Source organism: Serinus canaria, chromosome 2 (genome assembly GCF_022539315.1).
Source record: "Serinus canaria isolate serCan28SL12 chromosome 2, serCan2020, whole genome shotgun sequence".
NCBI classification, from domain to species: Eukaryota; Metazoa; Chordata; class Aves; order Passeriformes; family Fringillidae; genus Serinus; species Serinus canaria.
This window is the reverse complement of record NC_066315.1, coordinates 82,167,092-82,178,955: the sequence shown is the minus strand read 5'-3', so window position 1 is coordinate 82,178,955 and position 11,864 is coordinate 82,167,092.

The following is an 11,864-nucleotide window of genomic DNA, read 5'->3' as shown; positions in this document are numbered from 1 at the left end:
AAAAATAAGCTGACCTCAGCAAGCAATATTTAGTTTTTGCAAAGCATTCTTTTGCTGGCTTATATACAGTAAATGAGCTTTTTAAATGCTACCACTACAGACAGTCAGCAAATTGATTTAATATGTCAATCCACTGGGGCCAGATTCTGACACCACTCCTCCCTCTGAGTAAATATACTTTATCTAATGAATCATCATGTGGAGATTAATAGTAATATTCACAGAGCCAATAATTTAGTTAAGGTGAAGGCAATTAAAACAGTTTATGCACTGGTATTATTATTTGCTTTACACTTCTATACACCTCTTGCTGTCCATTGTTGTTATTTTAAATGTTAACTTTATTACTGTAGGTTTTTCTTGGAATATTTTGACATAAAACAGAAAAGACATTTTCCCTGAAAAAATGTTTCTATTTTCCCTTCAGATCTAATTATTCACTCAAGTAGGAGCTCTATTTTGCATTGTGCTAGAAAATGGGTAAAAATAGCAGGCAAGAGAGTTTACAGAAAAAGGTTTTGACTTGGCAAGACATTTAAGTGCATGCTTCATTTAAAATATGCAATTAGGCCCCTGGAAGTCCCAGATTTGTTGCAGGAACAGTCTGGAAAGCAACTGTGGCTTTAAATTTCTGTCTGTGCATCGTATATTTGTGGCACCTAGTTTCTTGGCATACATTAGTAAAATATAAAAATATCACACAAAATTTTTATGGTATGTGCATCAGTTGACAACCACTAGCATTCAGAATATTTTTGGTCCCTCTCATATGCAGGAAGAAAACACACATTAGTTTAAGAGGATCACTTATGGCAAAGATACTTTTTAAATTTTATGCAGCTGAAATACCCCTTTAAACTGCTGAGAGCATTGGAGATTTTTGGTGGGGATGAATCTTACTCAGATATGATACATTCTATGCAGTGGGGAAAATAATCTGTTCTTTGTATACAGCCATTAAATGAAATCAAATTCATACCTATATCTATCTCCACAAACATATACTGATCTCTACTGGTTTTCTGAAATTATTGCTAAAAGCAATTTTCACTATGTGTGTCAGCTGAATTCAAGGTGCTTAGAATATAGTAGGTATTGATTAAAGAAATATTGTTTATGTGGCTGGAATAATTGTCCTGGGTGGTAAACAGAAGACTTTGAGGGGCTAAGGTAAGCCCCTTGTTACCTAAGCTTGGAAATGTGTACAAGCATCTCATTGTATTCCATGGAACAGTTATCCCAATGCTGGAAATTAATGGTTCTTCAACACCCTTCAGGGTAAGCCCTAGCAAATAAAGTCAAAATTCCAGAGCCATCCCTTGGAGAATTTGTCCCTTGGAGCTCTCTGTTGGAGCCATCCCTTGGAGCACTGGTATACACACACTCTCTCCCTTTCTGGTCTGCAGCTACAATGGCTGGGCTGTCTATTTCATGGACATCCAAGGGAGACGTGGAGAGAACAGCACAAATTCTGAGTGATGAGCTCCTTCCTGCTTTTGGAAAGAAGCATTTGCTTCTCCCTCCCCCTCCTTCCATCACTTCTCCCCTTCTGCAACTGAAGGCACAGCCTGCTCCCCTGAGTGAGTGAGGCTCTCCCTCGCTGCTCCCCATATGCGTCCGCAGCAGAAAATGATCTGAAGAGACAAAACAGGTCACTGCTAATATCACATTCTAGTGCCCTCTTTAGGGAGCCTCAAGTGCAATCTTGCAGGCAGATTATTGAAGCCTGCCTGTGGAAAGTTTATTGGCATGGATGAGCTTTCATTCCAGTGGGTGCTGAAGAGTTTCAGATTATTCCTGTGTAAAGGAATGGATGAATTGGTGAGCAGCTTGTAAACTCTCACAGCGATAGTTTTCCCCTGGCTGTTCATGAATTCAGGAAAGCAGCTGCTAGATCTGCTAGATTCCTGACAAGTGATTTACATAGTTGATATAATTTAGTTTCTCTGCCAAAAGACTTTTACTTCTAGTTTTCTGTTTAATTGAATCACAGAGAGAGAGGCTGAAGTGTCTATCTTCTAAAAAGGGTAGGATGAGTGTAGTAAAAACCATTTTTCAAGACTGTTCGTAACTTACCTCACTAGTCTGTTAACGTGCTGAAATAGGTTTTCAATTAAAAACTTCTGTCAGGCTACCTTTCCCCTCTTCACCTTTCAAAAAGGCCAAACACAAATGAGCTATTCTCAAAACTTAGAAGAATAACAGCAGCTTGCTTTTCAGAGTCACCTAAATTCCTCTGAAGAAAGTATACTTTGGAGTATTCTCCTTTCTATTTTAGAATTACAGGGTCACAGGAAAAGTTTGGTCGCCTCTATTCTTTTAATCTAAAAGTGTAAATTACTAGAATTGTCTCCACTTAAATCCACACAGTATTCACTGATGCTAAGCAGATCTTGACCATTCTCTTTTCCTCTGTGTGACATGATTCATATTCCAAGAATTCTTTCTTCTTTTGACTTCAGGGTATAAATACCTGCTGTCTATAAGTAAGCATGATTTGTTGTGGGCCTTTTACCTTCCCATAGCTTTTTATTTACTTCTGATCACTTACCTCCCAAATACTTTTTCTTTCTCTTCAACACTGGGTTGCACAAAATATGCAAATAATGCAGCTGTATCAGGAGCATTAGATAATCTCAAAGGCCTCTGTCAGAAAGTTTCTATAGTTTGGTGTGCCATAGGTTTCATGTTAATCAGAAGACGTTGTGGCTTTGGCAAGGAAAAATGTCTCAGTACAAAGACTCCTATGCTATCCCCAGATGCAGAACTCTTCTAAGAAATTCTTCCTAAAATTTCTTAGAATTATCACAGAATGATTTGTAGGGGACCTTACAGATAATTTGTTCCAAGCCCCTGCCATGGGCATGGACATGTTCCACTATTCCAGGTTTCTCAGAGTTCCATCCAGCCTAGCCTTGAACACTTGCAGGGGTGGGATATCCACAGCTTCTCTGGAAAATCTGTTCCACTGCAATAAAATACAAGATATGAACCCAATTAAAACTTAACGCTGGTGTTGATTTGGGAATCCTCAGACAAACAAAAAAACAAACAAACAAACAAACAAAAAAATGTGTGTAACTAATAAACATTTTCCGACTTTCCAGCTTCCCCACAGCAGTTTTGAAATAGTTTCTGAGAGTGATGATCCACTCACAATTGTGATTTCTACAAAACTGTGGTGTATTCCTTTATATGTGAAAAGTACTGGTCTTTTCTTCATGATTAACAGTTCATCAGGGCAAATTGTTTTGTTTCATTTTTCTTTTTTAGTTTCAAATTTCTTTTTCCTTCTTGCTCAGTTTAACAATTGTCTAGGATTATCTAGCAACATCACTCTCAGAAGAAGTTATTTTGCTGGAGCTACTGGGTGATTTGGACCAACACTACCAGCATGAAAGCTAAATGGCAGGGGTTTTTTGTCTCCCCACTCTCAGTTTTATATTAAATAGAATTAATTCAGGTAGCAGGCTAGATTCTTTGACTTGTGATAATTCCAGCCTTCTGGGAATTGCAGAGAATGATTGAAAAGTTATTAGATTAAAATATAACTGGTTATTTATCCAGTCACCCAAATAAGCACTTTCTTTTAGGAATTATCTCAAGGAAATGGGATTTCTGGATACATAAACCTTTAAAGTAGCAGAAATGAACTAAAGGTTACATGGACAAACACACTTCACATACAACCACATAAGAGAACATCTGTCAACCTTTCTCTGTGTCCGATAAATTATGCACACCACAGAGCTAATTCAAATGGCACCTTCCAGGCTGTAAGTGTTCCTCAATCCTTCCCAGCTATTTCTGAACTTGCAATATGTCCTCTGCTCTCAAGGGAGATCCTTTGCTTCCTATTGCTTCCTTTGTCTCCAGGGGTCTCAGTGTAAAACCTATCAAGAAGGCAAGGCAAAACATCTGTCTAGCTCAGGGAAACCATTCCCCAAAAGAAGCCTTGTCAAAGTTATTCAGCAAACTTTGGTAAGTCTCAATCAAGTGGATCTTTTCAACACTGTGGTCAATGGCATTAAAAATAATTTGGTTTTCAGACTGAAAAGAAGCAGGAATGAGGGTCTGTCTAAAACAGACCTATGGAGAAGGGAAAGTAGCACAGCTACACTCTTGGGGTGCTCTCCCCTTCACTCCCATCACCACTGTCCCTGTACCTCTTGTGTTCTTTCAGAATGAGACACTTCTTGACAGAAGGCTTGGGGCATATACCCTACAAAGCAAACTTACTGATTTGGTAAGGAAAATCCATGGATCCAGTTTCAGGGATTTTTTTGTTGTTGTTTTATTTTTCACCTCTCAAACCAGGAGATGTGTTATTTTCCTGCTTGGGAAGCAATACCTACATTTCTATCCAGTGTCTGAGGATGAGAAGCTTCTCTAAGAGCTGGTAGAACTGTATAAACCATGTCCATCTGCAAATAAAAACTTCTCACTGTGTTATTCAGATTGTTTGGGCCACTTGTTTTTAAAATAGCTATATTACTACAGGAAAACTGCAAGAAAATTGCAACAGGATTAAGCTGTCCCAACAGTAGACTTTTATGGTAATGTAATGTTCTCCATCAATAGATAAAAAAAAATAAGAAGGATAAGAGAAGGGATTTAGCACCTATCTGAGAGTCATAAAAATCCAAGCATTCCCATAGGTCCCTGTCAAGAGATTAAATGTAAAGAAAGGGCAGCAAAAATAAATAGAAGTCCTTGCCCTATTAAAACAGGAGCTGGATAAGTGAGCTGCTCTTTAGAGTACTAGTACTAATCTGTGGAGAATCAAGACCTGCAGGAATAATCTATAAAAAACATCACATTTTTAAACAAGCAAAGGATTCAAAGTGTAAACCTAGTGTACTTCTCCCTGATAGATTGCAACCATAACCAAAGGGGAAAAAAAAAGAAATATTTTGGAGGAGGAAAATTAAGAATGAGAGGGGTGGAGATCAAGACAATGATTAATGTGTGTAGTTTTTAATCCTCCTCTATTCTGTACTATGGAGACCTCTGATGCAGATCTCCAATCCAAAGCATAATTTATTTGGCATGCTGTATAGAAACATGACTGCATTTGCATGTCAGTGAGAAAAATGTGACCTAACAAAACTTATTCACAGCCTTTTAATAAATGGGCTAAGTGGTATTAAATATAGGGGTGTTCTTCACCTAAATGATTCACTTGAATAAGGGGTGTGGATGCTGTGATCAAGAGAGACCAGTCTCCAGTGTAGTACTGCCCAGCTAAAGTAAACACAGCCCCGGGAAGAAGCATTAATTAGGAGATCAAAATTGAGTTAAATTAACCTGTTTAAGGTGCCTAAGCTTGGAGTCAAGGCTTATTCATTAGAAAGGAATAGGCTTCTCAGAGGAAAGGACTGCAGAATAAGTTGAACTCACCTGTCTAGAAAGACAAGGAGAAAATTTGTTAGGCAGTTGTGAATAGATTTACAGTATAATGATTTATTCTTTGTTTTACTTCCTCACTGGAAGAAATAATTTTAGGAATGAATTATATCTATCAAATCTTTCTGAATTGTGCTGCACAAATATCTCTGGAGGAATCTGGAGCAATCAGAAGACTGGATACATGAAACTCAGCTCTGACTTAGTGAAACAATGTTTTCTTGGCTTTCATATGCAAGAGATTTTTACTTTTCATTTCTTTGTGGTTGCCTAAGTTCTATTCTTAAAAAATAAGGTACCAAGCTCTTGGCATCATCAGAGGAAGATGAATGATGTCCACAGATAGGCTTTCCTCTGTATTCCTCTCCTACCAAAGGATCCAAAGTGATAAAATTGCATTATATTGAAAAGTGAATCCCCTCTCCTTCAGGAAGGATATGTGAGAGCTGATTAACAGTTAGAGTCACATGTGATAAAGAAAAAGTTATAAACTCTTTGGCTGACATATCCCCTGAAAACCATGTGAAAGGTTAAAGGAAGATTTTCTTAGTGTTGGACAGACTGAGGTTATTACATTACACTGCCATAAATAAAGCAATACAGTAATGGTTATTACCAGGCAGGATTAGAGATATGGCAATTTTTTTCTATCTGTACACTGAGGTGAGTTAGATGCATATCAAACAATTCAATTGTCCGAAGAACTCACCATAAGGAGGACAAAGAGGCATGTCAAATAATAATTCAGTTGATTAATTAATTTTAAAAGAATATTTCCTCCCTTTGAGCCCCAGCAGCCATAATTACTTATTTAACATTGGTCCAAGATCATTAATGTAAAGATGTGGCTGTTTGCCATATGACTCATGATCTACTGAATGCTTTCCTAATAATATGCACTGTACAGTCTCTCAACATACCTCATCAATGCCTGTGAGAGTTATTCTGTATTTGTATTTCATTAGTATCTCAAGGAATCATGCTGGGTTTGTGGCTCTTCAGTGTACTCACTCAAAGGCTGGACTTGATTTTGGATGTCTTTTCCAACATTAATCATGCTATGATTTTATATGTGAAGGGAAATAAGCAAGAGGTAGGCTTCTCATTTATGGGAAACCCTTGGGGTGTGGGATGGAAGGGACAAAGGATAGATCCTTTTGTACATGAACACTGATAGCACAGTAGAAAGGATGCATAAAATACAAGTCTTACAAGAAGGATCAGCCCCTGATTTTGTTCTCAGTGTTTGTTCTGGTGAAAAAAATATATGTATACCTGTTTTTGAAAATTTCCCCTGGCATTAAAAATACAGTGCTTTTAATTGTCAGCTCCTACCTGATACAAATTGCTTTGAGTTCCCTTGACTTTTGTAGAAGAGAAATGCTGATTTACACCACCTAAGTACCCAATGAAATAAAAAATTCTTATTTACATGCCTGTTACAGACTGCCTATGCAACTCTCTCTGGACAGAAAAGTGAAAGGAATCATGTTTTGTCTCTAGCTTGAAGGCTTTTGGTTCAAAAGTTCAAAGCTACAGTATTATTGGATTACCTGCGCATTTAAGGTCACTTGTGGTAAAAAAGGAGAGCAGACAGCAAAAAATAAAAAGAAAACAAACCTGGCATGAAGATGTAAGGCAAGGTAAATGGATACAAAGAGACTAAAAAGAGAACAGGAAAAAGATGAAATAAAAACTCTAACAAACTCTAACCAACAATAGTGATCGACAAGATACCAAGTCCTCCTTTCTACCCAGGGCTTCAGAGGAATTAGGGGAATTTTATATCATGTGAAAATATAGCCCTAGATAACTCTTATAAAATTGTTAACTTACAAAAATGGATATAGCATCACTGTAAATTATTTTAGCTGTACAAAAGTAAATCCATTCACTAAAGAAACAGAAATGCCACCACTGAAGTTACAGTGTGTCACTTTCTCATTATAAAATGGCCATTACTTGGAAACTGCTTAAGCTGCTAAAGTGCAAAATCTTTTCTTTCATTCCTCTCCATCTCACTGGAAATAAGCCAGATGCAAGTAAAACCCTAAGGAAAGTGTTGTTGGAGGAGACGTTTTAGTCATAATTTATCATGCACACTGATCACCAACAGCAGTGGAAAGGAAAATCTCCCTCGTCCTCATGCAATAAGAACTGACAAATCACACCATTTATCGTTGCAGCCCTCAGGACCTAAACCAAAAAGAAACTATTTTCCCATGGATGCAAAAAAGAAAGCTTGCTTTGCCACAGGGGATCTTCCAGTAAGAAACACATCTACTGGTTTAGCCTTATCTCTACAGATCTGTAGAGATAAGATCTGTGTCCTGTACTCTTTTCTAAGCAAGTGCTATGGTCAGGTGGAGGATTTTGGGTTGCCTGAATCTTTTCGTCCAGCATAGACAGCTTTAAATTCTAATATCTTAGAAAGGCAAAGGGGGCAGGCCACTTTTTAATACAGCATCAGAGAAAACTTAAAAATATAGAAGAATGCAGCATTAATTGTTTCTCACTTATGCCAGAATAAGGCAATTAGCAATCAAAGAACACCCGTCAGCAGGTATGCAAAAAAGGACAAGAAACATTTTCATCGACTGTCCGTAATGTACCCACAATTTAAATGCTGAAGTGTTTCAAATATTTCAGAGCAGAGAGAAACTTCAACTCACATCCATTTCCAATTTCTTTCTTGTTTCAGGCAGAACAGCTCTTTGAGACACATCTTTTTCAACAAACTTGCAGGAGAAGAGTCTCTTTTGGTTTTCCTGCTATTTGTGAGGGCAGAGGCCACGTTCTTGGAATGCAATCTGTTTCATGTTCTTTCCCCTTTGGTGCATGGTCAAACACCTAGGACATTGACAGATAAAAAGCTAAAATGAATAATCATTCTACAAAAGGTGTCTTAGAAGAATGGAAAGGATCCATCCCTTTGTCTCAATATGAGACGTACTTCCACTTAGATACTGTAAAAAGTTTCACAATTTCATACCAAATAGGAATATAATTTATAAGCACAAGTAGAATCCAGAAAAAGAATGCACACTGAATTGCAACATCTTTAGAATTACGTTTTATGCCAGAAAAAACCACACTTTCCATTTAACTGTAATTTCAAATGCAAATACCAGTGTCCTTAGAATGAAGCAGATGTTGGGCTTTATTTCAGTAGAATGAGCAGTTGTTCATCTCTGAATCCTTGTCTTCTGGGGAAATATTTCAATGCTTTAATGAATGAAAGACAGACATTGCTGGGTTTTGCGACACGCTCCCAAGAAAACCAATTTTAGCTCTGTCTTTGGAGCAATTATTGAAAAGTTGTAGACTGGAAACGTGATAATTCCATATTAGTGTCATGTTAGGGGAGGGTTTTGGGTTTTTTTTATTGTTCTGGGAGAAGGTTTTGCTACACTTGACTGTAAATTGTTCTGACAGTAAATAGAGGACAGGCAGATGCTTCCACACATAAGCTGGAAGTTGTTTTGGCAAGGACCTGAAAAATAAAATCCTCTGGGGTAAAGAACTTACCTTATTAATCCAATTGTAAAGGCTGCTACAACTGGCAGGATTTAGGTACCACTGGAGAAAACAATACACAGCTGACAGAAAATCCTACTTTCCTGCAGATCTGGGCCCTGTTTCCCATTCACCCTGAAGCACAAACATAAGTGTATAAATCCAGATATCTAGATATCTACTGTGTGACCCTAACCACAGGGAAAAACTCAAGCAGGACCAGCGAGATGACAGTGGCAGGGTTTATATAAACGACAAATGAAAATATTCAGGACTTTGGACAGCATGGAGGGTCTGACATTCTGTTCTCTTTGTGATTTTGCAATTTATTTGGTTTTCCTCCCTAATATACATTATATTTTATTTTCTAAATAGTATTTTGTGATGTGGCACATGCTTTTCACTGTGGCAGCTGACACTTTAGGGTGAACACTGGTGAGTTTTACCCTAGGAGATGTCACCAGTAGCATCCCGTGGATGGACACAGCAGCCAGGGGAGGTGAGTTCCATGCTGGGGATAGTTTTGCCCCCCCAGGTAGCAATTCCTGGAATTGAAAAGACACTGAGACAAAAAGTAACACCTGAATCATAAGCTTTTTTAGTAAATACATCCAAGCAGTTATTTTTAAGAACTTTTCTTAGGGGTCAATGGAGATAGAGACTGCATGGGCTGTGGACAAAACCACGGGAGGTTCAAAGACATTTGAGCTCTGCAAAGATGGACCAAGACCTCTTACTCAAGAATACATGACAACAACAGTGCAGGTAAGAGCTCCATTTAGGGCCTAATTCTGCTTCACTAAATGGCAATGATTTTGTTGTCTTAGTCAGAGCTGACAGTCAGTCTCTGAAATTTGATGATAATAAAACTGCTTTTCCCCCCTCACTTTTGATCATTTAGAAAATCAACATAATGAAAAAAGAAGCTTAATTTTATCTTGCTCAAATTCTCTTCTGAAATAAACTGGCACAGCATCACTTGAACCAGTGATTCTTCTTCTGTTTGAACCATTGTAGAAATTGGATCAATGGGTTTTAAGAGATTCCAAAGAAAAGTTAAAAATAAAATCATAAATAATTATCAAGACATACATAATAAAATATCAAGCTCCCAGATTTATGCATAAGAGATAATATACTGCAAAATTAAGTTTTAAAGCATAATATGCCATGGAAAGGTCCTGTTAGATTATATGAAAGGACACTTTATTTAATTGTTCTTATATAAATACCAAAAGCTGGAGAAATGTACATTTAACAATTTTTTTTTAACTATGGCGTATAAAATATTTTTTTGATTGTACGTCAGAATCTAAAACCAAGTAAATATTAAAGGATACAAAACAAGAAAAAAATTACTTGCACCTTTTCACTTTGATTAGTGCTTACTCAATATGAGCACCCAGAACTTGGCAGCCATTTGGGAGCGTCCCTTGCACTTCTGTAAAGTGAAAATAACACTATCTTGATGCTGGGGACATAGGCTGAACCCTAGAATTGGAATAAATTTAGTACTAGACTACATGTTCTTCTGGGCTTAAAATCAGAATCCCACTGAGGCTTCAAGCATTTAAAGAAATGCATTTCCTTTGCAGGTTTACAGGGGCATTGCCTTTGCATGGCAAGGGGCCACAGAGGTGGCTTCTGCCAGAAGCTGCCAGAAGCTTTCCCCATGTCTAGCACAGCCAATGCCAGCTGACTCCAGGATGGACTCACCACTGCCCAAAGCTGAATCCAGCAGCAGTGGTTGTACCTCTGGGATATCACATTTAAGAAGTGAGAAAAGAAATTTGCAAGATATTAGCAGGCAGAGAAGTGAGGATATGTGAGAAAAACAGTCCTGTAGTGCAGAAGGAGGGTGAAGAGGTGCTCCAGGAACTAGAGCAGATATTCCCCTGCAGCCCATGGCGAAGGCAATGGTGAGGCAGCTGTTCTACATGGAAGTCCATGATGGAGCAGAGATCCACCTGCAGCCCGTGGAGCAGGAGGATGCCTGAAGGAGGCTATGACACCACTGGAGCAGCTTCCTGTGACTCTGAAGAGAGAAAAGATCACATTGGAGCAGGAATTGTAACCTCAAGGGGGATTCATGCTGGGGCAGCCTGTTTCTGAAGGACAGCATTCCATAGAAGCAACCCACACTGAAACAGTTTGGGGAAAACTGCGACTTCTGGAAAGGACTCACATTGGAAAAGTTTGTGGAGGACTGTCTCCCATGGGAGGGAGCCCAGGCTGGAACAGGAGAGGAGTGTAAAGAGTCCTCCTCCTGAGGAGGAAGGAGCTGCAGAGCTGATGTGTTATGAACTGACTACAGACCCCATTCCCTGCCCCCTTGAGGGGGTTAGCTGGTGGAGAGGAGGGAGAGAAAATAGGCAGGAATTAATTTGAAGAAAAAGGGAAGGGTGGAAGAAAGATGCTTTTAAGATTTGATTTTATTTCCTTACTCTGATATGATAATTTATTTTAAACTACTTCCCACAAGTCAAGTCAGTCTTGCCCATGATAGTACCTGGTGAGAGATCTCTTCCTGCCCTTACCTCGACCCACAAGCCTTTTGTTGCATTTTCTCTTGCCTGCCCAGCTGAGGAGGGGAGTGACAGAATGATTTTGCTGGACACTTAGCATCCAGCCAGGGTCAACCCAACACAAAGCACTGAACAATGTGATGTTGTATCTTCCTGGAATGTATCTTGAAGCTGTACAATGAAAAGGAATCTACGCCTTTCAGGTTTGCATGCCTGGATGCTTTCCTGCCCAGTTTACAAGCCAAAATCTTGATAGTCAACCAGTAGAAGAAGGAAAATTTTAATTACGAATTCTAACATTTTACATTAAAAAAAAAAAAAAAACCAAAACCAAGGGCAAACCTTCTGTACAAGGAAATAATTTTAAGAAACTGGTGGACAAAAGTCCTGAAATTAAAATCCACTTTTAAAATTAAA